General features: G+C 47.0%; 19 non-coding genes and 38 pseudogenes across 19 annotated transcripts; all 57 read right to left on the bottom strand.

Moving 5' to 3' along the window:
• Positions 1-720: 720 nt before the first annotated feature.
• On the bottom strand, positions 721-839 carry LOC148259671 (5S ribosomal RNA; annotated as a pseudogene).
• A 206-nt stretch (positions 840-1,045) lies between these two features.
• On the bottom strand, positions 1,046-1,164 carry LOC148259672 (5S ribosomal RNA; annotated as a pseudogene).
• Positions 1,165-1,368: 204 nt separating this feature from the next.
• LOC148259673 (5S ribosomal RNA) lies at positions 1,369-1,487 on the bottom strand (annotated as a pseudogene).
• Positions 1,488-1,692: 205 nt separating this feature from the next.
• LOC148259674 (5S ribosomal RNA) lies at positions 1,693-1,811 on the bottom strand (annotated as a pseudogene).
• Positions 1,812-2,374: 563 nt separating this feature from the next.
• LOC148259675 (5S ribosomal RNA) lies at positions 2,375-2,493 on the bottom strand (annotated as a pseudogene).
• A 209-nt stretch (positions 2,494-2,702) lies between these two features.
• On the bottom strand, positions 2,703-2,821 carry LOC148259676 (5S ribosomal RNA; annotated as a pseudogene).
• A 235-nt stretch (positions 2,822-3,056) lies between these two features.
• LOC148259677 (5S ribosomal RNA) lies at positions 3,057-3,175 on the bottom strand (annotated as a pseudogene).
• Positions 3,176-3,380: 205 nt separating this feature from the next.
• LOC148259678 (5S ribosomal RNA) lies at positions 3,381-3,499 on the bottom strand (annotated as a pseudogene).
• A 562-nt stretch (positions 3,500-4,061) lies between these two features.
• On the bottom strand, positions 4,062-4,180 carry LOC148259679 (5S ribosomal RNA; annotated as a pseudogene).
• Positions 4,181-4,742: 562 nt separating this feature from the next.
• Positions 4,743-4,861, bottom strand: LOC148259680 (5S ribosomal RNA; annotated as a pseudogene).
• A 209-nt stretch (positions 4,862-5,070) lies between these two features.
• LOC148259681 (5S ribosomal RNA) lies at positions 5,071-5,189 on the bottom strand (annotated as a pseudogene).
• Positions 5,190-5,748: 559 nt separating this feature from the next.
• On the bottom strand, positions 5,749-5,866 carry LOC148259682 (5S ribosomal RNA; annotated as a pseudogene).
• Positions 5,867-6,071: 205 nt separating this feature from the next.
• On the bottom strand, positions 6,072-6,189 carry LOC148259683 (5S ribosomal RNA; annotated as a pseudogene).
• Positions 6,190-6,748: 559 nt separating this feature from the next.
• LOC148259684 (5S ribosomal RNA) lies at positions 6,749-6,866 on the bottom strand (annotated as a pseudogene).
• Positions 6,867-7,425: 559 nt separating this feature from the next.
• Positions 7,426-7,544, bottom strand: LOC148259685 (5S ribosomal RNA). Its single transcript, XR_015820974.1, has one exon. It is a non-coding gene; the product is annotated as a 5S ribosomal RNA (ribosomal RNA).
• A 199-nt stretch (positions 7,545-7,743) lies between these two features.
• Positions 7,744-7,862, bottom strand: LOC148259686 (5S ribosomal RNA; annotated as a pseudogene).
• A 208-nt stretch (positions 7,863-8,070) lies between these two features.
• LOC148259687 (5S ribosomal RNA) lies at positions 8,071-8,189 on the bottom strand. Its single transcript, XR_015819887.1, has one exon. It is a non-coding gene; the product is annotated as a 5S ribosomal RNA (ribosomal RNA).
• A 197-nt stretch (positions 8,190-8,386) lies between these two features.
• Positions 8,387-8,505, bottom strand: LOC148259688 (5S ribosomal RNA; annotated as a pseudogene).
• Positions 8,506-8,711: 206 nt separating this feature from the next.
• LOC148259689 (5S ribosomal RNA) lies at positions 8,712-8,830 on the bottom strand. The gene has a single exon (XR_015821189.1). It is a non-coding gene; the product is annotated as a 5S ribosomal RNA (ribosomal RNA).
• A 197-nt stretch (positions 8,831-9,027) lies between these two features.
• LOC148259690 (5S ribosomal RNA) lies at positions 9,028-9,146 on the bottom strand (annotated as a pseudogene).
• A 206-nt stretch (positions 9,147-9,352) lies between these two features.
• On the bottom strand, positions 9,353-9,471 carry LOC148259691 (5S ribosomal RNA). The gene has a single exon (XR_015821190.1). It is a non-coding gene; the product is annotated as a 5S ribosomal RNA (ribosomal RNA).
• A 199-nt stretch (positions 9,472-9,670) lies between these two features.
• On the bottom strand, positions 9,671-9,789 carry LOC148259692 (5S ribosomal RNA; annotated as a pseudogene).
• Positions 9,790-9,995: 206 nt separating this feature from the next.
• LOC148259693 (5S ribosomal RNA) lies at positions 9,996-10,114 on the bottom strand. Its single transcript, XR_015820693.1, has one exon. It is a non-coding gene; the product is annotated as a 5S ribosomal RNA (ribosomal RNA).
• Positions 10,115-10,313: 199 nt separating this feature from the next.
• Positions 10,314-10,432, bottom strand: LOC148259694 (5S ribosomal RNA; annotated as a pseudogene).
• A 206-nt stretch (positions 10,433-10,638) lies between these two features.
• LOC148259695 (5S ribosomal RNA) lies at positions 10,639-10,757 on the bottom strand. The gene has a single exon (XR_015820704.1). It is a non-coding gene; the product is annotated as a 5S ribosomal RNA (ribosomal RNA).
• A 199-nt stretch (positions 10,758-10,956) lies between these two features.
• On the bottom strand, positions 10,957-11,075 carry LOC148259696 (5S ribosomal RNA; annotated as a pseudogene).
• Positions 11,076-11,283: 208 nt separating this feature from the next.
• On the bottom strand, positions 11,284-11,402 carry LOC148259697 (5S ribosomal RNA). Its single transcript, XR_015819901.1, has one exon. It is a non-coding gene; the product is annotated as a 5S ribosomal RNA (ribosomal RNA).
• Positions 11,403-11,599: 197 nt separating this feature from the next.
• On the bottom strand, positions 11,600-11,718 carry LOC148259698 (5S ribosomal RNA; annotated as a pseudogene).
• A 206-nt stretch (positions 11,719-11,924) lies between these two features.
• LOC148259699 (5S ribosomal RNA) lies at positions 11,925-12,043 on the bottom strand. Its single transcript, XR_015821191.1, has one exon. It is a non-coding gene; the product is annotated as a 5S ribosomal RNA (ribosomal RNA).
• Positions 12,044-12,242: 199 nt separating this feature from the next.
• Positions 12,243-12,361, bottom strand: LOC148259700 (5S ribosomal RNA; annotated as a pseudogene).
• Positions 12,362-12,567: 206 nt separating this feature from the next.
• On the bottom strand, positions 12,568-12,686 carry LOC148259701 (5S ribosomal RNA). The gene has a single exon (XR_015820715.1). It is a non-coding gene; the product is annotated as a 5S ribosomal RNA (ribosomal RNA).
• A 199-nt stretch (positions 12,687-12,885) lies between these two features.
• LOC148259702 (5S ribosomal RNA) lies at positions 12,886-13,004 on the bottom strand (annotated as a pseudogene).
• A 206-nt stretch (positions 13,005-13,210) lies between these two features.
• LOC148259703 (5S ribosomal RNA) lies at positions 13,211-13,329 on the bottom strand. Its single transcript, XR_015819889.1, has one exon. It is a non-coding gene; the product is annotated as a 5S ribosomal RNA (ribosomal RNA).
• Positions 13,330-13,528: 199 nt separating this feature from the next.
• LOC148259704 (5S ribosomal RNA) lies at positions 13,529-13,647 on the bottom strand (annotated as a pseudogene).
• Positions 13,648-13,853: 206 nt separating this feature from the next.
• LOC148259705 (5S ribosomal RNA) lies at positions 13,854-13,972 on the bottom strand. Its single transcript, XR_015820729.1, has one exon. It is a non-coding gene; the product is annotated as a 5S ribosomal RNA (ribosomal RNA).
• A 199-nt stretch (positions 13,973-14,171) lies between these two features.
• LOC148259706 (5S ribosomal RNA) lies at positions 14,172-14,290 on the bottom strand (annotated as a pseudogene).
• Positions 14,291-14,496: 206 nt separating this feature from the next.
• LOC148259707 (5S ribosomal RNA) lies at positions 14,497-14,615 on the bottom strand. Its single transcript, XR_015820740.1, has one exon. It is a non-coding gene; the product is annotated as a 5S ribosomal RNA (ribosomal RNA).
• A 199-nt stretch (positions 14,616-14,814) lies between these two features.
• On the bottom strand, positions 14,815-14,933 carry LOC148259708 (5S ribosomal RNA; annotated as a pseudogene).
• Positions 14,934-15,139: 206 nt separating this feature from the next.
• Positions 15,140-15,258, bottom strand: LOC148259709 (5S ribosomal RNA). Its single transcript, XR_015820751.1, has one exon. It is a non-coding gene; the product is annotated as a 5S ribosomal RNA (ribosomal RNA).
• Positions 15,259-15,457: 199 nt separating this feature from the next.
• On the bottom strand, positions 15,458-15,576 carry LOC148259710 (5S ribosomal RNA; annotated as a pseudogene).
• A 206-nt stretch (positions 15,577-15,782) lies between these two features.
• Positions 15,783-15,901, bottom strand: LOC148259711 (5S ribosomal RNA; annotated as a pseudogene).
• Positions 15,902-16,100: 199 nt separating this feature from the next.
• LOC148259712 (5S ribosomal RNA) lies at positions 16,101-16,219 on the bottom strand (annotated as a pseudogene).
• Positions 16,220-16,425: 206 nt separating this feature from the next.
• LOC148259713 (5S ribosomal RNA) lies at positions 16,426-16,544 on the bottom strand (annotated as a pseudogene).
• Positions 16,545-16,744: 200 nt separating this feature from the next.
• On the bottom strand, positions 16,745-16,863 carry LOC148259714 (5S ribosomal RNA; annotated as a pseudogene).
• A 206-nt stretch (positions 16,864-17,069) lies between these two features.
• On the bottom strand, positions 17,070-17,188 carry LOC148259715 (5S ribosomal RNA). Its single transcript, XR_015821192.1, has one exon. It is a non-coding gene; the product is annotated as a 5S ribosomal RNA (ribosomal RNA).
• Positions 17,189-17,387: 199 nt separating this feature from the next.
• On the bottom strand, positions 17,388-17,506 carry LOC148259716 (5S ribosomal RNA; annotated as a pseudogene).
• A 206-nt stretch (positions 17,507-17,712) lies between these two features.
• LOC148259717 (5S ribosomal RNA) lies at positions 17,713-17,831 on the bottom strand. Its single transcript, XR_015820758.1, has one exon. It is a non-coding gene; the product is annotated as a 5S ribosomal RNA (ribosomal RNA).
• A 200-nt stretch (positions 17,832-18,031) lies between these two features.
• On the bottom strand, positions 18,032-18,150 carry LOC148259718 (5S ribosomal RNA; annotated as a pseudogene).
• A 206-nt stretch (positions 18,151-18,356) lies between these two features.
• On the bottom strand, positions 18,357-18,475 carry LOC148259719 (5S ribosomal RNA). The gene has a single exon (XR_015820216.1). It is a non-coding gene; the product is annotated as a 5S ribosomal RNA (ribosomal RNA).
• A 198-nt stretch (positions 18,476-18,673) lies between these two features.
• On the bottom strand, positions 18,674-18,792 carry LOC148259720 (5S ribosomal RNA; annotated as a pseudogene).
• A 205-nt stretch (positions 18,793-18,997) lies between these two features.
• Positions 18,998-19,116, bottom strand: LOC148259721 (5S ribosomal RNA). The gene has a single exon (XR_015819773.1). It is a non-coding gene; the product is annotated as a 5S ribosomal RNA (ribosomal RNA).
• A 198-nt stretch (positions 19,117-19,314) lies between these two features.
• Positions 19,315-19,433, bottom strand: LOC148259722 (5S ribosomal RNA; annotated as a pseudogene).
• Positions 19,434-19,639: 206 nt separating this feature from the next.
• On the bottom strand, positions 19,640-19,758 carry LOC148259723 (5S ribosomal RNA). The gene has a single exon (XR_015820811.1). It is a non-coding gene; the product is annotated as a 5S ribosomal RNA (ribosomal RNA).
• Positions 19,759-19,956: 198 nt separating this feature from the next.
• On the bottom strand, positions 19,957-20,075 carry LOC148259724 (5S ribosomal RNA; annotated as a pseudogene).
• Positions 20,076-20,281: 206 nt separating this feature from the next.
• On the bottom strand, positions 20,282-20,400 carry LOC148259725 (5S ribosomal RNA). Its single transcript, XR_015821188.1, has one exon. It is a non-coding gene; the product is annotated as a 5S ribosomal RNA (ribosomal RNA).
• Positions 20,401-20,601: 201 nt separating this feature from the next.
• LOC148259726 (5S ribosomal RNA) lies at positions 20,602-20,720 on the bottom strand (annotated as a pseudogene).
• A 206-nt stretch (positions 20,721-20,926) lies between these two features.
• Positions 20,927-21,045, bottom strand: LOC148259727 (5S ribosomal RNA; annotated as a pseudogene).
• Positions 21,046-21,228: the final 183 nt, after the last annotated feature.

Consider the following 21,228-nt stretch of genomic DNA (forward strand, 5'->3'; position numbering starts at 1 on the left):
AGTCGCGCGTAACGTCGAAAGAATCATCTGCAAAAAAATGGGTGCAACACGAGGACTTCCTAAGAAAATAGGTGAAATATAAGGACTTCGCATGAGGTCATCCATCCTAGTGCTACTCTCACCCAAGCACCCTTAACTTGCGGAGTTCTGATAGAATCCGTTGCATTGGTGCTTGTATGATCGCTCATGTTTCATTCTGCGCTGCAAATACATACACTCTTTCTCCCTCCATCCCCTCTCCCGTCATTTGTTTCCTTGTGCGTGCACTCTGCATCTCTCCTTCTGGTTCTAATATCAAGTAAAATACCCTGGCATCGTGACTCACCTTTGCGAATGAACCAGCGGTTTATAATTGCATTCGCGCGTAACGTCGAACGATCCATCCGAAAAAAATGGGTGCAACACAAGGACTTCCCAAGAGGTCACCAATCCGAGCACTACTCCCGCCCAAGCACACTTAACTGCTAAGTTCCGATGGGATACAGTGCATTAGTGGTGGTATGATGGCACCTATTTAATTTCGCACTGCAAATACGTACACTCCTTCTCCTTTCTTCCCCTTCCCGTCATTTGTTTCCTTGTGCGTGTGCACTGCACCTCTCGTTCTCGTATAAATATCAAGTAAAATGCCACGGTGCAGTGACTCACATTTTCGAATAAATCTGCGGACTATAATTAAAGTCGCACGTAACGTCGAATGGCACATCTATAAAAAAAAAATGGGTGCAACACGAGAACTTCCCAGGAGGTAACCCATCCTTGTACTACTTTCGCCAAAGCACACTTAACTGCGGAGTTCTGATGGGATCCGGTGCATTTGTGCTAGTGTGATAGCACCTGTTTAATTTCGTGCTGAAAATACATACACTTCTTCTCCTTCCCTCCCCCCTCCCATCATTTGTTTCCTTGTGCGTTCACACTGCACCTCTTTTTCTCATTCTAATATCGATTAATATGCCCCTACTTCTTGACTCACATTTGCGTATAAAGAAGTGGACCATAGTTCCAGTTGCGCGTAACGTCGAACGACTCGTCTGGAAAAAAATTTGTGCGACACGAGAACTTCCCAGGAGGTCACCCATCCGAGTACTACTCTCGCCCAAGCACACTTAACTGCAGAGTTATGATGGGATCCGTTGCATTAGTGCTGGTATGATCGCACCCGTTTAATTTCGCGCTGCAAATACATAAACACCTTCTCCTTTCTTCCCCCTCCCGTCATTTGTTTCCTTGTGCGTGCACTCTGCATCTCTCTTTCTCGTTCTAATATCAAGTAATATGCCCCGGCACCGTGACTCTCCTTTACAAATGAACCAACAGTTTATAATTCCATTCGCGCGTAACGTTTAACAACCCATCCGAAAAAAATAGGTGCAACACGAGGGCTTTCCAAGTTGTCACCCATCCGAGTACTACTTTCGCCCAAGCACACTTAACTGCGGAATTCTGATGGGATCCGGGGCTTTAGTGCTGGTTTGATCGCACCTGTTTAATTTCGTGCTGCAAATACATACACTCCTTCTCCTTTCTTCCCCCTCCGGTCATTTGGTTCCTTGTGCGTTCACACTTCACCTCTCATTCTCGTTCTAATATCGATTAAAATGCCCCTGCTTTTTGACTCGCATTTGCGTATAAACCAGCGGACCCTATTTCCAGTCGCGCGTAATGTCGAACGACCCGTCTGAAAAAAAATTGGTGCGACACGAGGACTTCCCAATAGGTCACCCATCCGAGTACTACTCTCGCCCAAGCACACTTAACTACGGAGTTCTGATGGGATCCGGTGCATTACTGCTGGAATGATTGCACCTGTTTAATTTCCCGCTGAAAATACATAAACTCATTCCCCTTTCGTCCCCCTCTCGTCATTTGTTTCATTGTGCGTGCGCACTGCAACTCCTGTTCTCGTTCTAATATTAAGTAAAATGCTACAGCGCCGTGACTCACATTTGCGAATAAACCTAAGGACCATAATTCAAGTCGCGCGTAACGTCAAAAGAATTATCTGCAAAAAAATGGGTGCAACACGAGGACTTCCTAAGAAAATGGGTGAAATATAAGGACTTCGCAGGAGGTCACCCATCCTAGTGCTACTCTCGCCCAAGCACCCTTAACTTTCAGAGTTCTGATAGAATCCGTTGCATTGGTGCTGGTATGATTGCTCATGTTTCATTCTGCGCTGCAAATACATAAACTTTTTCTCCCTCTATCCCCCCTCCCGTCATTTGTTTCCTTGTGCGTGAACTCTGCATCTCTCCTTTTCATTCTAATATCGATTAAAATGCCCCTGCTTCTTGACTCACATTTGCGTATAAACTAGTGGACCCTAGTTCTAGTCGCGCGTAACGTCGAACAACCCGTCTGAAAAAAAAAATTAGTGCAACACGAGGACTTCCCAGGAGGTCACCCATCCAAGTACTACTCTCGCCCAAGCACACTTAACTGCGGAGTTCTGATGGGATCCCGTGCATTAGTGCTAGTTTGATCGCACCCGTTTAAGTTTGCGCTGCAAATACATAAACTACTTCTCCGTTCTTCCCCCTCCCGTCATTTGTTTCCTTGTGCGTGCGCACTGCACCTCTCATTCTCGTTCAAATATCAAGTAAAAAGCCACAGCGCCGTGACTCACATTTGCGAATAAATCTGCGGACCATAACTAAAGTCGCGCGTAACGTCGAACGGCACATCTGAAAAAAAGAAAATGGGTGCAACACGAGAACTTCCTAGGAGGTAACCCATCATTGTACTACTTTCGCCAAAGCACACTTAACTGCGGAGTTCGGATGGGATCCGGGGCTTTAATGCTGGTATGATTGCACCTGTTTAGTTTTGCGCTGCAAATACATACACTCCTTCCCCTTTATTCCCCCTCTCGTCATTTGTTTCCTTGTGCGTGCGCACTGCACCTCCCGTTCTCCTTCTAATATCAAGTAAAATTCTTCAGTGCCGTGACTCACATTTGCGAATAAACCTGAGGACCATAATTCAAGTCGCGCGTAACGTCGAAAGAATCATCTGCAAAAAAATGGGTGCAACACGAGGACTTCACAAGAAAATGGGTGAAATATATGGACTTCGCAGGAGGTAACCCATGCTAGTACTACTCTCACCCAAGCACCCTTACCTACGGAGGTCTGATAGAATCCGTTGCATTAGTGCTGGTATGATCGCACCTGTTTCATTTCGTGCTGAAAATACATACACTCCTTCTCCTTCCCTCCCCCTCCCATCAATTGTTTCCTTGTGCGTTCACACTGCATCACTCCTTCTCGTTCTAATATCGATTAAAATGCCCCAGCTTCTTGACTCACATTTCCGTGTAAACAAACCGACCCTAGTTCCAGTCGCGCGTAACGTCGAACGACCCGTCTGAAAAAAAATTGGTGCGACACGAGGACTTCCCAGGAGGTCACCCATCCGAGTATTACTCTCGCCCAAGCACACTTAACTACGGAGTTCTGATTGGATCCGGTGCATTAGTGCTGGTATGATCACACCCATATAATTTAGCGCTGCAAATACATAATCTCCTTCTCCTTTCTTCCCCCTCCCGTCATTTGTTTCCTTGTGCGTGCGCACTGCACCTCCCGTGCTCGTATTAATATCAAGTAAAATGCTACGATGCCGTGACTCACATTTGTGAATAAACCTGAGGACCATAATTCAAGTCGCGCGTATCGTCGAAAGAATCATCTGCAAAAAAATGGGTGCAACACGAGGACTTCCTAAGAAAATGGGTGAAATATAAGGACTTCGCAGGAGGTCACCCATCCTAGTGCTACTCTCGCCCAAGCACCCTTAACTTGCGGAGTTCTGATAGAATCCGTTGCATTGGTGCTGGTATGATGGCTCATGTTTCATTCTGCGTTGCAAATACATACACTTTTTCTCCCTCCATCCCCCCTCCCGTCATTTGTTTCCTTGTGCGTGCACTCTGCATCTCTCCTTCTCGTTCTAATATCGATTAAAATGCCCCTGCTTCTTGACTCACATTTGCGTATAAACCAACGGACCATAGTTCTAGTCGCGCGTAACGTCGAACGACCCGTCTGAAAAAAAAATTAGTGCGACACGAGGACTTCCCAGGAGGTCACCCATCCGAGTACTACTCTCGCCCAAACACACTTACCTGTGGAGTTCTGATGGGATCCGGTGCATTAGTGCTGGTCTGATCGCACCCATATAATTCAGCGCTGCAAATACATAAACTCCTTCTCCTTTCTTCCCCCTCTCGTCATTTGTTTCCTTGTGCGTGCGCACTGCACCTCCCGTGCTCGTTCTAATATCAAGTAAAATGCTACGGTGCCGTGACTCACATTTATGAATAAACCTGAGGACTATAATTCAAGTCGCGCGTATCGTCGAAAGAACCATCTGCAAAAAAATGGGTGCAACACGAGGACTTCCTAAGAAAATGGGTGAAATATAAGGACTTCGCAGGAGGTCACCCATCCTAGTGCTACTCTCGCCCAAGCACCCTTCACTTGCGGAGTTTTGATAGAATCTGTTGCATTGGTGCTGGTATGATGGCTCATGTTTCATTCTGCGCTGCAAATACATACACTTTTTCACCCTCCATCCCCCCTCCCGTCATTTGTTTCCTTGTGCGTGCACTCTGCATCTCTCCTTCTCATTCTAATATCGATTAAAATGCCCCTGCTTTTTGACTCATATTTGCATATAAACCAGTGGACCCTAGTTCCAGTCGCGCGTAACGTCGAACGACCCGTCTGAAAAAAAAATTAGTGCGACACGAGGACTTCCCAGGAGGTCACCAATCCGAGTACTACTCTCGCCAAAGCACACTTAACTGCGGAGTTCTGATGGAATCCGGTGCATCAGTGCTGGTATGATCGCAACTGTTTAATTTCTCGCTGCAAATACATAAACTCTTTCTCCTTTCTTCCCCCTCCCGTCATTCATTTCCTTGTGCGTGCGCACTGCACCTCTCGTTCTCGTTCAAATATCAAGTAAAATGCCACGGCGCCGTGACTCACATTTGCGAATAAATCTGCAGACAATAATTAAAGTCGCGCGTAACATCGAACAACACATCTAAAAAAAAGAAAATGGGTACAACACGAGGGCTTCCCAGGTGGTCAACCATCCGAGTACTACCCTCGCCCAAGCACACTTAACTGTGGAGTTTTGATGGGATCCGGAGCTTTAGTGCTGGTATGATCGCACCTGTTTAATTTCGCTCTGCAAATACATACACTCCTTCTCCTTTCTTCCCCCTCCCATCATTTGTTTCCTTGTGCGTTCACACTTCACCTCTCATTCTCGTTCTAATATCGATTAAAATACCCCTACTTCTTGACTCACATTTGCGTATAAACCAGCGGACCCTAGTTCCAGATGCGCGTAACGTCGAACGACCCGTCTGAAAAAAAATTGGTGCGACACGAGGACTTCACAAGAAAATGGGTGAAATATAAGGACTTCGCAGGAGGTAACCCATGCTAGTACTACTCTCGCCCAAGCACCCTTACCTACGGATTTCTGATAGAATCCGTTGCATTAGTGCTGGTATGATCGCACCTGTTTCATTTCGTGCTGAAAATACATACACTCCTTCTCCTTCCCTCCCCCTCCCATCAATTGTTTCCTTGTGCGTTCACACTGCACCTCTCCTTCTCGTTCTAATATCGATTAAAATGCTACTGCTTCTTGACTCACATTTGCGTATAAACCAACGGACTCTAGTTCCAATCGCGCGTAACATCGAACGACCCGTCTGAAAAAAATTTGGTGCGACACGAGGACTTCCCAGGAGGTCAACCATCCGAGTACTAATCTCGCCAAGCACACTTAACTGCGAAGTTCTGATGGGATTCGGGGCTTTAGTGCTGGTATGATCGCACCTATTTAGTTTCGCGCGGCAAATACATACACTCCTTCTCCTTTCTTCCTCCTCCCGTCATTTGTTTCCTTGTGCGTTCACACTTCACCTCTCATTCTCGTTCTAATATCGATTAAAATGCCCCTGCTTCTTGACTCACATTTGCGTATAAACCAGCGGACCCTAGTTCCAGACGCGCGTAACGTCGAACGACCCGTCTGAAAAAAAATTGGTGCGACACGAGGACTTCCCAGGAGGTCAACCATCCGAGTACTAATCTCGCCAAGCACACTTAACTGCGAAGTTCTGATGGGATCCGGGGCTTTAGTGCTGGTATGATCGCACCTGTTTAGTTTTGCGCTGCAAATACATACACTCCTTCTCCTTTCTTCCCCCTCCCGTCATTTGTTTCCTTGTGCGTTCACACTTCACCTCTCATTCTCGTTCTAATATCGATTAAATTGCCCCTGCTTCTTGACTCATATTTGCGTATAAACCAGCGGACCCTAGTTCCAGATGGGCGTAACGTCGAACGACCCGTCTGAAAAAAAATTGGTGCGACACGAGGACTTCACAAGAAAATTGGTGAAATATAAGGACTTCGCAGGAGATAACCCATGCTAGTACTACTCTCGCTCAAGTACCCTTACCTACGGAGTTCTGAAAGAATCCGTTGCATTAGTGCTGGTATGATCGCACTTGTTTCATTTCATGCTGAAAATAAATACACTCCTTCTCCTTCCCTCCCTCTCCCATCAATTGTTTCCTTGTGCATTCAAACTGCACCTATCCTTCTCGTTCTAATATCGATTAAAATGCCCCTGCTTCTTGACTCACATTTGAGTATAAACCAGCGGACCCTAGTTCCAGACGCGCGTAACGTCGAACGACCCGTCTGAAAAAAAATTGGTGCCACACGAGGACTTCCCAGGAGGTCAACCATCCGAGTACTAATCTCGCCAAGCACACTTAACTGCGAAGTTTTGATGGGATCCGGGGCTTTAGTGCTGGTATGATCGCACCTGTTTAGTTTCGCGCTGCAAATACATACACTCCTTCTCCTTTCTTCCCCCTCCCGTCATTTGTTTCCTTGTGCGTTCACGCTTCACCTCTCATTCTCGTTCTAATATCGATTAAAATGCCCCTACTTCTTGACTCACATTTGCGTATAAACCAGCGGACCCTAGTTCCAGATGGGCGTAACGTCGAACGACCCGTCTGAAAAAAAATTGGTGCGACACGAGGACTTCACAAGAAAATTGGTGAAATATAAGGACTTCGCAGGAGATAACCCATGCTAGTACTACTCTCGCTCAAGTACCCTTACCTACGGAGTTCTGAAAGAATCCGTTGCATTAGTGCTGGTATGATCGCACTTGTTTCATTTCATGCTGAAAATAAATACACTCCTTCTCCTTCCCTCCCCCTCCCATCAATTGTTTCCTTGTGCGTTCAAACTGCACCTATCCTTCTCGTTCTAATATCGATTAAAATGCCCCTGCTTCTTGACTCACATTTGAGTATAAACCAGCGGACCCTAGTTCCAGTCGCGCGTAACGTCGAACGACCCGTCTGAAAAAAAATTGGTGCGACACGAGGAATTCCCAGGAGGTCACCCATCCAAGTACTACTCTCGCCCATGCACGCTTAACTGCGGAGTTCTGATGGGATCCGGTGCATTAGTGCTGGTATGATCGCACCTGTTTAATTTCGCGCTGCAAATACAAAAATTCTATCTCCTTCCTTCCCCCTCCCGTCATTTGTTTCCAAGTGCGTCCTCTCGTTCTCGTTCAAATATCAAGTACAATGCCACGGCGCCGTGACTCACATTTGCGAATAAATCTGCGGACCATAATTAAAGTCGCGCGTAACGTCGAACGGCACATCTGAAAAAAAGAAAATGGGTGCAACACGAGAACTTCCCACGAGGTAACCCATCATTGTACTACTTTCACCAAAGCACACTTAACTGCGGGGTTCTGATGGGATCCGGTGCATTTGTGCTGGTATGATCGCACCTGTTAAATTTTGCGCTGCAAATACATAAACTCATTCCCCTTTCTTCCTCCTCCCGTCATTTGTTCCCTTGTGCGTGCACTCTGCATCCATCATTCTCGTTCTAATATGGATCAACATGCCCTTGCTTCTTGACTCACATTTGCGTATAAACCAGTGGACCCTAGTTCCAGTCGCGCGTAACGTCGAACGACCCGTCTGAAAAAAAAAAATTAGTGCGACACGAGGACTTCCCAGGAGGTCACCCATCCAAGTACTACTCTCGCCCAAGCACACTTAACTGCGGAGTTCTGATGGGATCCGGTGCATTAGTGCTGGTATGATCGCACCTGTTTAATTTCGCGCTGCAAATACATAAATTCTATCTCCTTCCTTCCCCCTCCCGTAATTTGTTTCCAAGTGCGTGCGCACTGCACGTTCAAATATCAAGTACAATGCCACGGCGCCGTGACTCACATTTGCGAATAAATCTGCGGACCATAATTAAAGTCGCGCGTAACGTCGAACGGCACATCTGAAAAAAAAAAATGGGTGCAACACGAGAACTTCCCACGAGGTAACCCATCATTGTACTATTTTCACCAAAGCACACTTAACTGCGGGGTTCTGATGGGATCCGGTGCATTTGTGCTGGCATGATCGCACCTGTTAAATTTTGCGCTGCAAATACATAAACTCATTCCCCTTTCTTCCTCCTCCCGTCATTTGTTCCCTTGTGCGTGCACTCTGCATCCATCCTTCTCGTTCTAATATCGATCAAAATGCCCTTGCTTCTTGACTCACATTTGCGTATAAACCAGTGGACCCTAGTTCCAGTCGCGCGTAACGTCGAACGACCCGTCTGAAAAAAAAATTAGTGCGACACGAGGACTTCCCAGGAGGTCAACCATCCGAGTACTACTCTCGCCCAAGCACACTTAACTGCGGAGTTCTGATGGGATCCGGTGCATTAGTGCTGGTATGATCGCACCTGTTTAATTTCGCGCTGCAAATACATAAATTCTATCTCCTTCCTTCCCCCTCCCGTCATTTGTTTCCAAGTGCGTGCGCACTGCACGTTCAAATATCAAGTACAATGCCACGGCGCCGTGACTCACATTTGCGAATAAATCTGCGGACCATAATTAAAGTCGCGCGTAACGTCGAACGGCACATCTGAAAAAAAAAAATGGGTGCAACACGAGAACTTCCCACGAGGTAACCCATCATTGTACTATTTTCACCAAAGCACACTTAACTGCGGGGTTCTGATGGGATCCGGTGCATTTGTGCTGGCATGATCGCACCTGTTAAATTTTGCGCTGCAAATACATAAACTCATTCCCCTTTCTTCCTCCTCCCGTCATTTGTTCCCTTGTGCGTGCACTCTGCATCCATCCTTCTCGTTCTAATATCGATCAAAATGCCCTTGCTTCTTGACTCACATTTGCGTATAAACCAGTGGACCCTAGTTCCAGTCGCGCGTAACGTCGAACGACCCGTCTGAAAAAAAAATTAGTGCGACACGAGGACTTCCCAGGAGGTCAACCATCCGAGTACTACTCTCGCCCAAGCACACTTAACTGCGGAGTTCTGATGGGATCCGGTGCATTAGTGCTGGTATGATCGCACCTGTTTAATTTCGCGCTGCAAATACATAAATTCTATCTCCTTCCTTCCCCCTCCCGTCATTTGTTTCCAAGTGCGTCCTCTCGTTCTCGTTCAAATATCAAGTACAATGCCACGGCGCCGTGACTCACATTTGCGAATAAATCTGCGGACCATAATTAAAGTCGCGCGTAACGTCGAACGGCACATCTGAAAAAAAGAAAATGGGTGCAACACGAGAACTTCCCACGAGGTAACCCATCATTGTACTACTTTCACCAAAGCACACTTAACTGCGGGGTTCTGATGGGATCCGGTGCATTTGTGCTGGCATGATCGCACCTGTTAAATTTTGCGCTGCAAATACATAAACTCATTCCCCTTTCTTCCTCCTCCCGTCATTTGTTCCCTTGTGCGTGCACTCTGCATCCATCCTTCTCGTTCTAATATCGATCAAAATGCCCTTGCTTCTTGACTCACATATGCGTATAAACCAGTGGACCCTAGTTCCAGTCGCGCGTAACGTCGAACGACCCGTCTGAAAAAAAAATTAGTGCGACACGAGGACTTCCCAGGAGGTCACCCATCCGAGTACTACTCTCGCCCAAGCACACTTAACTGCGGAGTTCTGATGGGATCCGGTGCATTAGTGCTGGTATGATCGCACCTGTTTAATTTCGCGCTGCAAATACAAAAATTCTATCTCCTTCCTTCCCCCTCCCGTCATTTGTTTCCAAGTGCGTCCTCTCGTTCTCGTTCAAATATCAAGTACAATGCCACGGCGCCGTGACTCACATTTGCGAATAAATCTGCGGACCATAATTAAAGTCGCGCGTAACGTCGAACGGCACATCTGAAAAAAAGAAAATAGTTGCAAAACGAGAACTTCCCACGAGGTAACCCATCATTGTACTGCTTTCACCAAAGCACACTTAACTGCGGGGTTCTGATGGGATCCGGTGCATTTGTGCTGGTATGATCGCACCTGTTAAATTTTGCGCTGCAAATACATAAACTCATTCCCCTTTCTTCCTCCTCCCGTCATTTGTTCCCTTGTGCGTGCACTCTGCATCCATCCTTCTCGTTCTAATATCGATCAAAATGCCCTTGCTTCTTGACTCACATTTGCGTATAAACCAGTGGACCCTAGTTCCAGTCGCGCGTAACGTCGAACGACCCGTCTGAAAAAAAAATTAGTGCGACACGAGGACTTCCCAGGAGGTCACCCATCCGAGTACTACTCTCGCCCAAGCACACTTAACTGCGGAGTTCTGATGGGATCCGGTGCATTAGTGCTGGTATGATCGCACCTGTTTAATTTCGCGCTGCAAATACAAAAATTCTATCTCCTTCCTTCCCCCTCCCGTCATTTGTTTCCAAGTGCGTCCTCTCGTTCTCGTTCAAATATCAAGTACAATGCCACGGCGCCGTGACTCACATTTGCGAATAAATCTGCGGACCATAATTAAAGTCGCGCGTAACGTCGAACGGCACATCTGAAAAAAAGAAAATGGGTGCAACACGAGAACTTCCCACGAGGTAACCCATCATTGTACTACTTTCACCAAAGCACACTTAACTGCGGGGTTCTGATGGGATCCGGTGCATTTGTGCTGGTATGATCGCACCTGTTAAATTTTGCGCTGCAAATACATAAACTCATTCCCCTTTCTTCCTCCTCCCGTCATTTGTTCCCTTGTGCGTGCACTCTGCATCCATCATTCTCGTTCTAATATGGATCAAAATGCCCTTGCTTCTTGACTCACATTTGCGTATAAACCAGTGGACCCTAGTTCCAGTCGCGCGTAACGTCGAACGACCCGTCTGAAAAAAAAAAATTAGTGCGACACGAGGACTTCCCAGGAGGTCACCCATCCAAGTACTACTCTCGCCCAAGCACACTTAACTGCGGAGTTCTGATGGGATCCGGTGCATTAGTGCTGGTATGATCGCACCTGTTTAATTTCGCGCTGCAAATACATAAATTCTATCTCCTTCCTTCCCCCTCCCGTAATTTGTTTCCAAGTGCGTGCGCACTGCACGTTCAAATATCAAGTACAATGCCACGGCGCCGTGACTCACATTTGCGAATAAATCTGCGGACCATAATTAAAGTCGCGCGTAACGTCGAACGGCACATCTGAAAAAAAAAAATGGGTGCAACACGAGAACTTCCCACGAGGTAACCCATCATTGTACTATTTTCACCAAAGCACACTTAACTGCGGGGTTCTGATGGGATCCGGTGCATTTGTGCTGGCATGATCGCACCTGTTAAATTTTGCGCTGCAAATACATAAACTCATTCCCCTTTCTTCCTCCTCCCGTCATTTGTTCCCTTGTGCGTGCACTCTGCATCCATCCTTCTCGTTCTAATATCGATCAAAATGCCCTTGCTTCTTGACTCACATTTGCGTATAAACCAGTGGACCCTAGTTCCAGTCGCGCGTAACGTCGAACGACCCGTCTGAAAAAAAAATTAGTGCGACACGAGGACTTCCCAGGAGGTCAACCATCCGAGTACTACTCTCGCCCAAGCACACTTAACTGCGGAGTTCTGATGGGATCCGGTGCATTAGTGCTGGTATGATCGCACCTGTTTAATTTCGCGCTGCAAATACATAAATTCTATCTCCTTCCTTCCCCCTCCCGTCATTTGTTTCCAAGTGCGTCCTCTCGTTCTCGTTCAAATATCAAGTACAATGCCACGGCGCCGTGACTCACATTTGCGAATAAATCTGCGGACCATAATTAAAGTCGCGCGTAACGTCGAACGGCACATCTGAAAAAAAGAAAATGGGTGCAACACGAGAACTTCCCACGAGGTAACCCATCATTGTACTACTTTCACCAAAGCACACTTAACTGCGGGGTTCTGATGGGATCCGGTGCATTTGTGCTGGCATGATCGCACCTGTTAAATTTTGCGCTGCAAATACATAAACTCATTCCCCTTTCTTCCTCCTCCCGTCATTTGTTCCCTTGTGCGTGCACTCTGCATCCATCCTTCTCGTTCTAATATCGATCAAAATGCCCTTGCTTCTTGACTCACATATGCGTATAAACCAGTGGACCCTAGTTCCAGTCGCGCGTAACGTCGAACGACCCGTCTGAAAAAAAAATTAGTGCGACACGAGGACTTCCCAGGAGGTCACCCATCCGAGTACTACTCTCGCCCAAGCACACTTAACTGCGGAGTTCTGATGGGATCCGGTGCATTAGTGCTGGTATGATCGCACCTGTTTAATTTCGCGCTGCAAATACAAAAATTCTATCTCCTTCCTTCCCCCTCCCGTCATTTGTTTCCAAGTGCGTCCTCTCGTTCTCGTTCAAATATCAAGTACAATGCCACGGCGCCGTGACTCACATTTGCGAATAAATCTGCGGACCATAATTAAAGTCGCGCGTAACGTCGAACGGCACATCTGAAAAAAAGAAAATAGTTGCAAAACGAGAACTTCCCACGAGGTAACCCATCATTGTACTGCTTTCACCAAAGCACACTTAACTGCGGGGTTCTGATGGGATCCGGTGCATTTGTGCTGGTATGATCGCACCTGTTAAATTTTGCGCTGCAAATACATAAACTCATTCCCCTTTCTTCCTCCTCCCGTCATTTGTTCCCTTGTGCGTGCACTCTGCATCCATCCTTCTCGTTCTAATATCGATCAAAATGCCCTTGCTTCTTGACTCACATTTGCGTATAAACCAGTGGACCCTAGTTCCAGTCGCGCGTAACGTCGAACGACCCGTCTGAAAAAAAAATTAGTGCGCCACGAGGACTTCCCAGGAGGTCACCCATCCGAGTACTACTCTCGCCCAAGCACACTTAACTGCGGAGTTCTGATGGGATCCGGTGCATTAGTGCTGGTATGATCGCACCTGTTTAATTTTGCGCTGCAAATACAAAAATTCTATCTCCTTCCTTCCCCCTCCCGTCATTTGTTTCCAAGTGCGTCCTCTCGTTCTCGTTCAAATATCAAGTACAATGCCACGGCGCCGTGACTCACATTTGCGAATAAATCTGCGGACCATAATTAAAGTCGCGCGTAACGTCGAACGGCACATCTGAAAAAAAGAAAATAGTTGCAAAACGAGAACTTCCCACGAGGTAACCCATCATTGTACTGCTTTCACCAAAGCACACTTAACTGCGGGGTTCTGATGGGATCCGGTGCATTTGTGCTGGTATGATCGCACCTGTTAAATTTTGCGCTGCAAATACATAAACTCATTCCCCTTTCTTCCTCCTCCCGTCATTTGTTCCCTTGTGCGTGCACTCTGCATCCATCCTTCTCGTTCTAATATCGATCAAAATGCCCTTGCTTCTTGACTCACATTTGCGTATAAACCAGTGGACCCTAGTTCCAGTCGCGCGTAACGTCGAACGACCCGTCTGAAAAAAAAATTAGTGCGACACGAGGACTTCCCAGGAGGTCACCCATCCGAGTACTACTCTCGCCCAAGCACACTTAACTGCGGAGTTCTGATGGGATCCGGTGCATTAGTGCTGGTATGATCGCACCTGTTTATTTTTGTGCTGCAAATACATAAATTCTATCTCCTTCCTTCCCCCTCCCGTCATTTGTTTCCAAGTGCGTCCTCTCATTCTCGTTCAAATATCAAGTACAATGCAACGGCGCCGTGACTCACATTTGCGAATAAATCTGCGGACCATAATTAAAGTCGCGCGTAACGTCGAACGGCACCTCTGAAAAAAAGAAAATGGGTGCAACACGAGAACTTCCCACGAGGTAACCCATCATTGTACTACTTTCACCAAAGCACACTTAACTGCGGGGTTCTGATGGGATCCGGTGCATTTGTGCTGGTATGATCGCACCTGTTAAATTTTGCGCTTCAAATACATAAACTCATTCCCCTTTCTTCCTCCTCCCGTCATTTGTTCCCTTGTGCGTGCACTCTGCATCCATCCTTCTCGTTCTAATATCGATCAAAATGCCCATGCTTCTTGACTCACATTTGCGTATAAACCAGTGGACCCTAGTTCCAGTCGCGCGTAACGTCGAACGACCCGTCTGAAAAAAAAATTAGTGCGACACGAGGACTTCCCAGGAGGTCACCCATCCGAGTACTACTCTCGCCCAAGCACACTTAACTGCGGAGTTCTGATGGGATCCGGTGCATTAGTGCTGGTATGATCGCACCTGTTTATTTTTGTGCTGCAAGTACATAAATTCTATCTCCTTCCTTCCCCCTCCCGTCATTTGTTTCCAAGTGCGTCCTCTCGTTCTCGTTCAAATATCAAGTACAATGCAACGGCGCCGTGACTCACATTTGCGAATAAATCTGCGGACCATAATTAAAGTCGCGCGTAACGTCGAACGGCACCTCTGAAAAAAAGAAAATGGGTGCAACACGAGAACTTCCCACGAGGTAACCCATCATTGTACTACTTTCACCAAAGCACACTTAACTGCGTGGTTCTGATGGGATCCGGTGCATTTGTGCTGGTATGATCGCACCTGTTAAATTTTGCGCTGCAAATACATAAACTCATTCCCCTTTCTTCCTCCTCCCGTCATTTGTTCCCTTGTGCGTGCACTCTGCATCCATCCTTCTCGTTCTAATATCGATCAAAATGCCCTTGCTTCTTGACTCACATTTGCGTATAAACCAGTGGACCCTAGTTCCAGTCGCGCGTAACGTCGAACGACCCGTCTGAAAAAAAAATTAGTGCGACACGAGGACTTCCCAGGAGGTCACCCATCCGAGTACTACTCTCGCCCAAGCACACTTAACTGCGGAGTTCTGATGGGATCCGGTGCATTAGTGCTGGTATGATCGCACCTGTTTAATTTTGCGCTGCAAATACAAAAATTCTATCTCCTTCCTTCCCCCTCCCGTCATTTGTTTCCAAGTGCGTCCTCTCGTTCTCGTTCAAATATCAAGTACAATGCCACGGCGCCGTGACTCACATTTGCGAATAAATCTGCGGACCATAATTAAAGTCGCGCGTAACGTCGAACGGCACATCTGAAAAAAAGAAAATGGGTGCAACACGAGAACTTCCCACGAGGTAACCCATCATTGTACTACTTTCACCAAAGCACACTTAACTGCGGGGTTCTGATGGGATCCGGTGCATTTGTGCTGGTATGATCGCACCTGTTAAATTTTGCGCTGCAAATACATAAACTCATTCCCCTTTCTTCATCCTCCCGTCATTTGTTCCCTTGTGCGTGCACTCTGCATCCATCCTTCTCGTTCTAATATCGATGAAAATGCCCTTGCTTCTTGACTCACATTTGCGTATAAACTAGTGGACCCTAGTTCCAGTCGCGCGTAACGTCGAACGACCCGTCTGAAAAAAAAATTAGTTCGACACGAGGACTTCCCAGGAGGTCACCCATCCGAGTACTACTCTCGCCCAAGCGCACTTAACTGCGGAGTTCTGATGGGATCCGGTGCATTAGTGCTGGTATGATCGCACCTGTTTATTTTTGTGCTGCAAATACATAAATTCTATCTCCTTCCTTCCCCCTCCCGTCATTTGTTTCCAAGTGCGTCCTCTCGTTCTCGTTCAAATATCAAGTACAATGCAACGGCGCCGTGACTCACATTTGCGAATAAATCTGCGGACCATAATTAAAGTCGCGCGTAACGTCGAACGGCACCTCTAAAAAAAAGAAAATGGGTGCAACACGAGAACTTCCCACGAGGTAACCCATCATTGTACTACTTTCACCAAAGCACACTTAACTGCGGGGTTCTGATGGGATCCGGTGCATTTGTGCTGGTATGATCGCACCTGTTAAATTTTGCGCTGCAAATACATAAACTCATTCCCCTTTCTTCCTCCTCCCGTCATTTGTTCCCTGGTGCGTGCACTCTGCATCCATCCTTCTCGTTCTAATATCGATCAAAATGCCCTTGCTTCTTGACTCACATTTGCGTATAAACCAGTGGACCCTAGTTCCAGTCGCGCGTAACGTCGAACGACCCGTCTGAAAAAAAAATTAGTGCGACACGAGGACTTCCCAGGAGGTCACCCATCCGAGTACTACTCTCGCCCAAGCACACTTAACTATAGAGTTCTGATGGGATCCGGTGCATTAGTGCTGGTATGATCGCACCTGTTTAATTTCGCGCTGCAAATACATAAATTCTATCTCCTTCCTTCCCCCTCCCGTCATTTGTTTCCAAGTGCGTCCTCTCGTTCTCGTTCAAATATCAAGTACAATGCCACGGCGCCGTGACTCACATTTGCGAATAAATCTGCGGACCATAATTAAAGTCGCGCGTAACGTCGAACGGCACATCTGAAAAAAAAGAAAATGGGTGCAACACGAGAACTTCCCACGAGTTAACCCATCATTGTACTACTTTCACCAAAGCACACTTAACTGCGGGGTTCTGATGGGATCCGGTGCATTTGTGCTGGTATGATCGCACCTGTTAAATTTTGCGCTGCAAATACATAAACTCATTCCCCTTTCTTCCTCCTCCCGTCATTTGTTCCCTTGTGCGTGCACTCTGCATCCATCCTTCTCGTTCTAATATCGATCAAAATGCCCTTGCTTCTTGACTCACATTTGCGTATAAACCAGTGGACCCTAGTTCCAGTCGCGCGTAACGTCGAACGACCCGTCTGCAAAAAAAATTAGTGCGACACGAGGACTTCCCAGGAGGTCAACCATCCGAGTACTACTCTCGCCCAAGCACACTTAACTGCGGAGTTCTGATGGGATCCGGTGCATTAGTGCTGGTATGATCGCACCTGTTTAATTTCGCGCTGCAAATACATAAATTCTATCTCCTTCCTTCCCCCTCCCGTCATTTGTTTCCAAGTGCGTCCTCTCGTTCTCGTTCAAATATCAAGTACAATGCCACGGCGCCGTGACTCACATTTGCGAATAAATCTGCGGACCATAATTAAAGTCGCGCGTAACGTCGAACGGCACATCTGAAAAAAAGAAAATGGGTGCAACACGAGAACTTCCCACGAGGTAACCCATCATTGTACTACTTTCACCAAAGCACACTTAACTGCGGGGTTCTGATGGGATCCGGTGCATTTGTGCTGGCATGATCGCACCTGTTAAATTTTGCGCTGCAAATACATAAACTCATTCCCCTTTCTTCCTCCTCCCGTCATTTGTTCCCTTGTGCGTGCACTCTGCATCCATCCTTCTCGTTCTAATATCGATCAAAATGCCCTTGCTTCTTGACTCACATTTGCGTATAAACCAGTGGACCCTAGGTCCAGTCGCGCGTAACGTCGAACGACCCGTCTGAAAAAAAAATTAGTGCGACACGAGGACTTCCCAGGAGGTCACCCATCCGAGTACTACTCTCGCCCAAGCACACTTAACTGCGGAGTTCTGATGGGATCCGGTGCATTAGTGCTGGTATGATCCCACCTGTTTAATTTCGCGCTGCAAATACAAAAATTCTATCTCCTTCCTTCCCCCTCCCGTCATTTGTTTCCAAGTGCGTCCTCTCGTTCTCGTTCAAATATCAAGTACAATGCCACGGCGCCGTGACTCACATTTGCGAATAAATCTGCGGACCATAATTAAAGTCGCGCGTAACGTCGAACGGCACATCTGAAAAAAAAGAAAATGGGTGCAACACGAGAACTTCGCACGAGGTAACCCATCATTGTACTACTTTCACCAAAGCACACTTAACTGCGGGGTTCTGATGGGATCCGGTGCATTTGTGCTGGTATGATCGCACCTGTTAAATTTTGCGCTGCAAATACATAAACTCATTCCCCTTTCTTCCTCCTCCAGTCATTTGTTCCCTTGTGCGTGCACTCTGCATCCATCCTTCTCGTTCTAATATCGATCAAAATGCCCTTGCTTCTTGACTCACATTTGCGTATAAACAAGTGGACCCTAGCTCCAGTCGCGGGTAACATCGAACGACCCGTCTGAAAAAAAAATTAATGCGACACGAGGACTTCCCAGGAGGTCACCCATCCGAGTACTACTCTCGCCCGAGCACACTTAACTGCAGAGTTCTGATGGGATCCGGTGCATTAGTGCTGGTATGATCGCACCTGTTTAATTTCGCGCTGCAAATACATAAATTCTATCTCCTTCCTTCCCCCTCCCGTCATTTGTTTCCAAGTGCGTGCGCACTGCACGTTCAAATATCAAGTACAATGCCACGGCGCCGTGACTCACATTTGCGAATAAATCTGCGGACCATAATTAAAGTCGCGCGTAACGTCGAACGACACATCTGAAAAATAGAAAATGGGTGCAACACGAGAACTTCCCACGAGGTAACCCATCATTGTACTACTTTCACCAAAGCACACTTAACTGCGGGGTTCTGATGGGATCCGGTGCATTTGTGCTGGTATGATCGCACCTGTAAATTTTGCGCTGCAAATACATAAACTCATTCCCCTTTCTTCCTCCTCCCGTCATTTGTTCCCTTGTGCGTGCACTCTGCATCCATCCTTCTCGTTCTAATATCGATCAAAATGCCCTTGCTTCTTGACTCACATTTGCGTATAAACCAGTGGACCCTAGTTCCAGTCGCGCGTAACGTCGAACGACCCGTCTGAAAAAAAAATTAGTGCGACACGAGGACTTCCAAGGAGGTCACCCATCCGAGTACTACTCTCGCCCAAGCACACTTAACTGCGGAGTTCTGATGGGATCCGGTGCATTAGTGCTGGTATGATCGCACCTGTTTAATTTCGCGCTGCAAATACATAAATTCTATCTCCTTCCTTCCCCCTCCCGTAATTTGTTTCCAAGTGCGTGCGCACTGGACGTTCAAATATCAAGTACAATGCCACGGCGCCGTGACTCACATTTGCGAATAAATCTGCGGACCATAATTAAAGTCGCGCGTAACGTCGAACGGCACATCTGAAAAAAAAAAAATGGGTGCAACACGAGAACTTCCCACGAGGTAACCCATCATTGTACTACTTTCACCAAAGCACACTTAACTGCGGGGTTCTGATGGGATCCGGTGCATTTGTGCTGGTATGATCGCACCTGTTAAATTTTGCGCTGCAAATACATAAACTCATTCCCCTTTCTTCCTCCTCCCGTCATTTGTTCCCTTGTGCGTGCACTCTGCATCCATCCTTCTCGTTCTAATATCGATCAAAATGCCCTTGCTTCTTGACTCACATTTGCGTATAAACCAGTGGACCCTAGTTCCAGTCGCGCGTAACGTCGAACGACCCGTCTGAAAAAAAAATTAGTGCGACACGAGGACTTCCCAGGAGGTCACCCATCCGAGTACTACTCTCGCCCAAGCACACTTAACTACGGAGTTCTGATGGGATCCGGTGCATTAGTGCTGGTATGATCGCACCTGTTTAATTTCGCGCTGCAAATACAAAAATTCTATCTCCTTCCTTCCCCCTCCCGTCATTTGTTTCCAAGTGCGTGCGCACTGCACGTTCAAATATCAAGTACAATGCCACGGCGCCGTGACTCACATTTGCGAATAAATCAGCGGACCATAATTAAAGTCGCGCGTAACGTCGAACGGCACATCTGAAAAAAAGAAAATAGGTGCAACACGAGAACTTCCCACGAGGTAACCCATCATTGTACTACTTTCACCAAAGCACACTTAACTGCGGGGTTCTGATGGGATTCGGTGCATTTGTGCTGGTATGATCGCACCTGTTAAATTTTGCGCTGCAAATACATAAACTCATTCCCCTTTCTTCCTCCTCCCGTCATTTGTTCCCTTGTGCGTGCACTCTGCATCCATCCTTCTCGTTCTAATATCGATCAAAATGCCCTTGCTTCTTGACTCACATTTGCGTATAAACCAGTGGACCCTAGTTCCAGTCGCGCGTAACGTCGAACGACCCGTCTGAAAAAAAAATTAGTGCGACACGAGGACTTCCCAGGAGGTCACCCATCCGAGTACTACTCTCGCCCAAGCACACTTAACTGCAGAGTTCTGATGGGATCCGGTGCATTAGTGCTGGTATGATCGCACCTGTTTAATTTCGCGCTACAAATACAAAATTTCTATCTCCTTCCTTCCCCCTCCCGTCATTTGTTTCCAAGTGCGTCCTCTCGTTCTCGTTCAAATATCAAATACAATGCCACGGCGCCGTGACTCACATTTGCGAATAAATCTGCGGACCATAATTAAAGTCGCGTGTAACGTCGAACGGCACGTCTGAAAAAAAAAGAAAATGGGTGCAACACGAGAACTTCCCACGAGGTAACCCATCATTGTACTACTTTCACCAAAGCACACTTAACTGCGGGGTTCTGATGGGATCCGGTGCATTTGTGCTGGTATGATCGCACCTGTTAAATTTTGCGCTGCAAATACATAAACTCATTCCCCTTTCTTCCTCCTCCCGTCATTTGTTCCCTTGTGCGTGCACTCTGCATCCATCCTTCTCGTTCTAATATCGATCAAAATGCCCTTGCTTCTTGACTCACATTTGCGTATAAACCAGTGGACCCTAGTTCCAGTCGCGCGTAACGTCGAACGACCCGTCTGAAAGAAAAATTAGTACGACACGAGGACTTCCCAGGAGGTCACCCATCCGAGTACTACTCTAGCCCAAGCACACTTAACTGCGGAGTTCTGATGGGATCCGGTGCATTAGTGCTGGTATGATCGCACCTGTTTAATTCGCGCTGCAAATACATAAATTCTATCACCTTCCTTCCCCCTCCCGTCATTTGTTTCCAAGTGCGTCCTCTCGTTCTCGTTCAAATATCAAGTACAATGCCACGGCGCCGTGACTCACATTTGCGAATAAATCTGCGGACCATGATTAAAGTCGCGCGTAACGTCGAACGGCACAT

The sequence above is a fragment of the Carica papaya genome, chromosome 5 (genome assembly GCF_054855325.1).
Source record: "Carica papaya isolate Zhongbai chromosome 5, ASM5485532v1, whole genome shotgun sequence".
NCBI lineage: Eukaryota > Viridiplantae > Streptophyta > Magnoliopsida > Brassicales > Caricaceae > Carica > Carica papaya.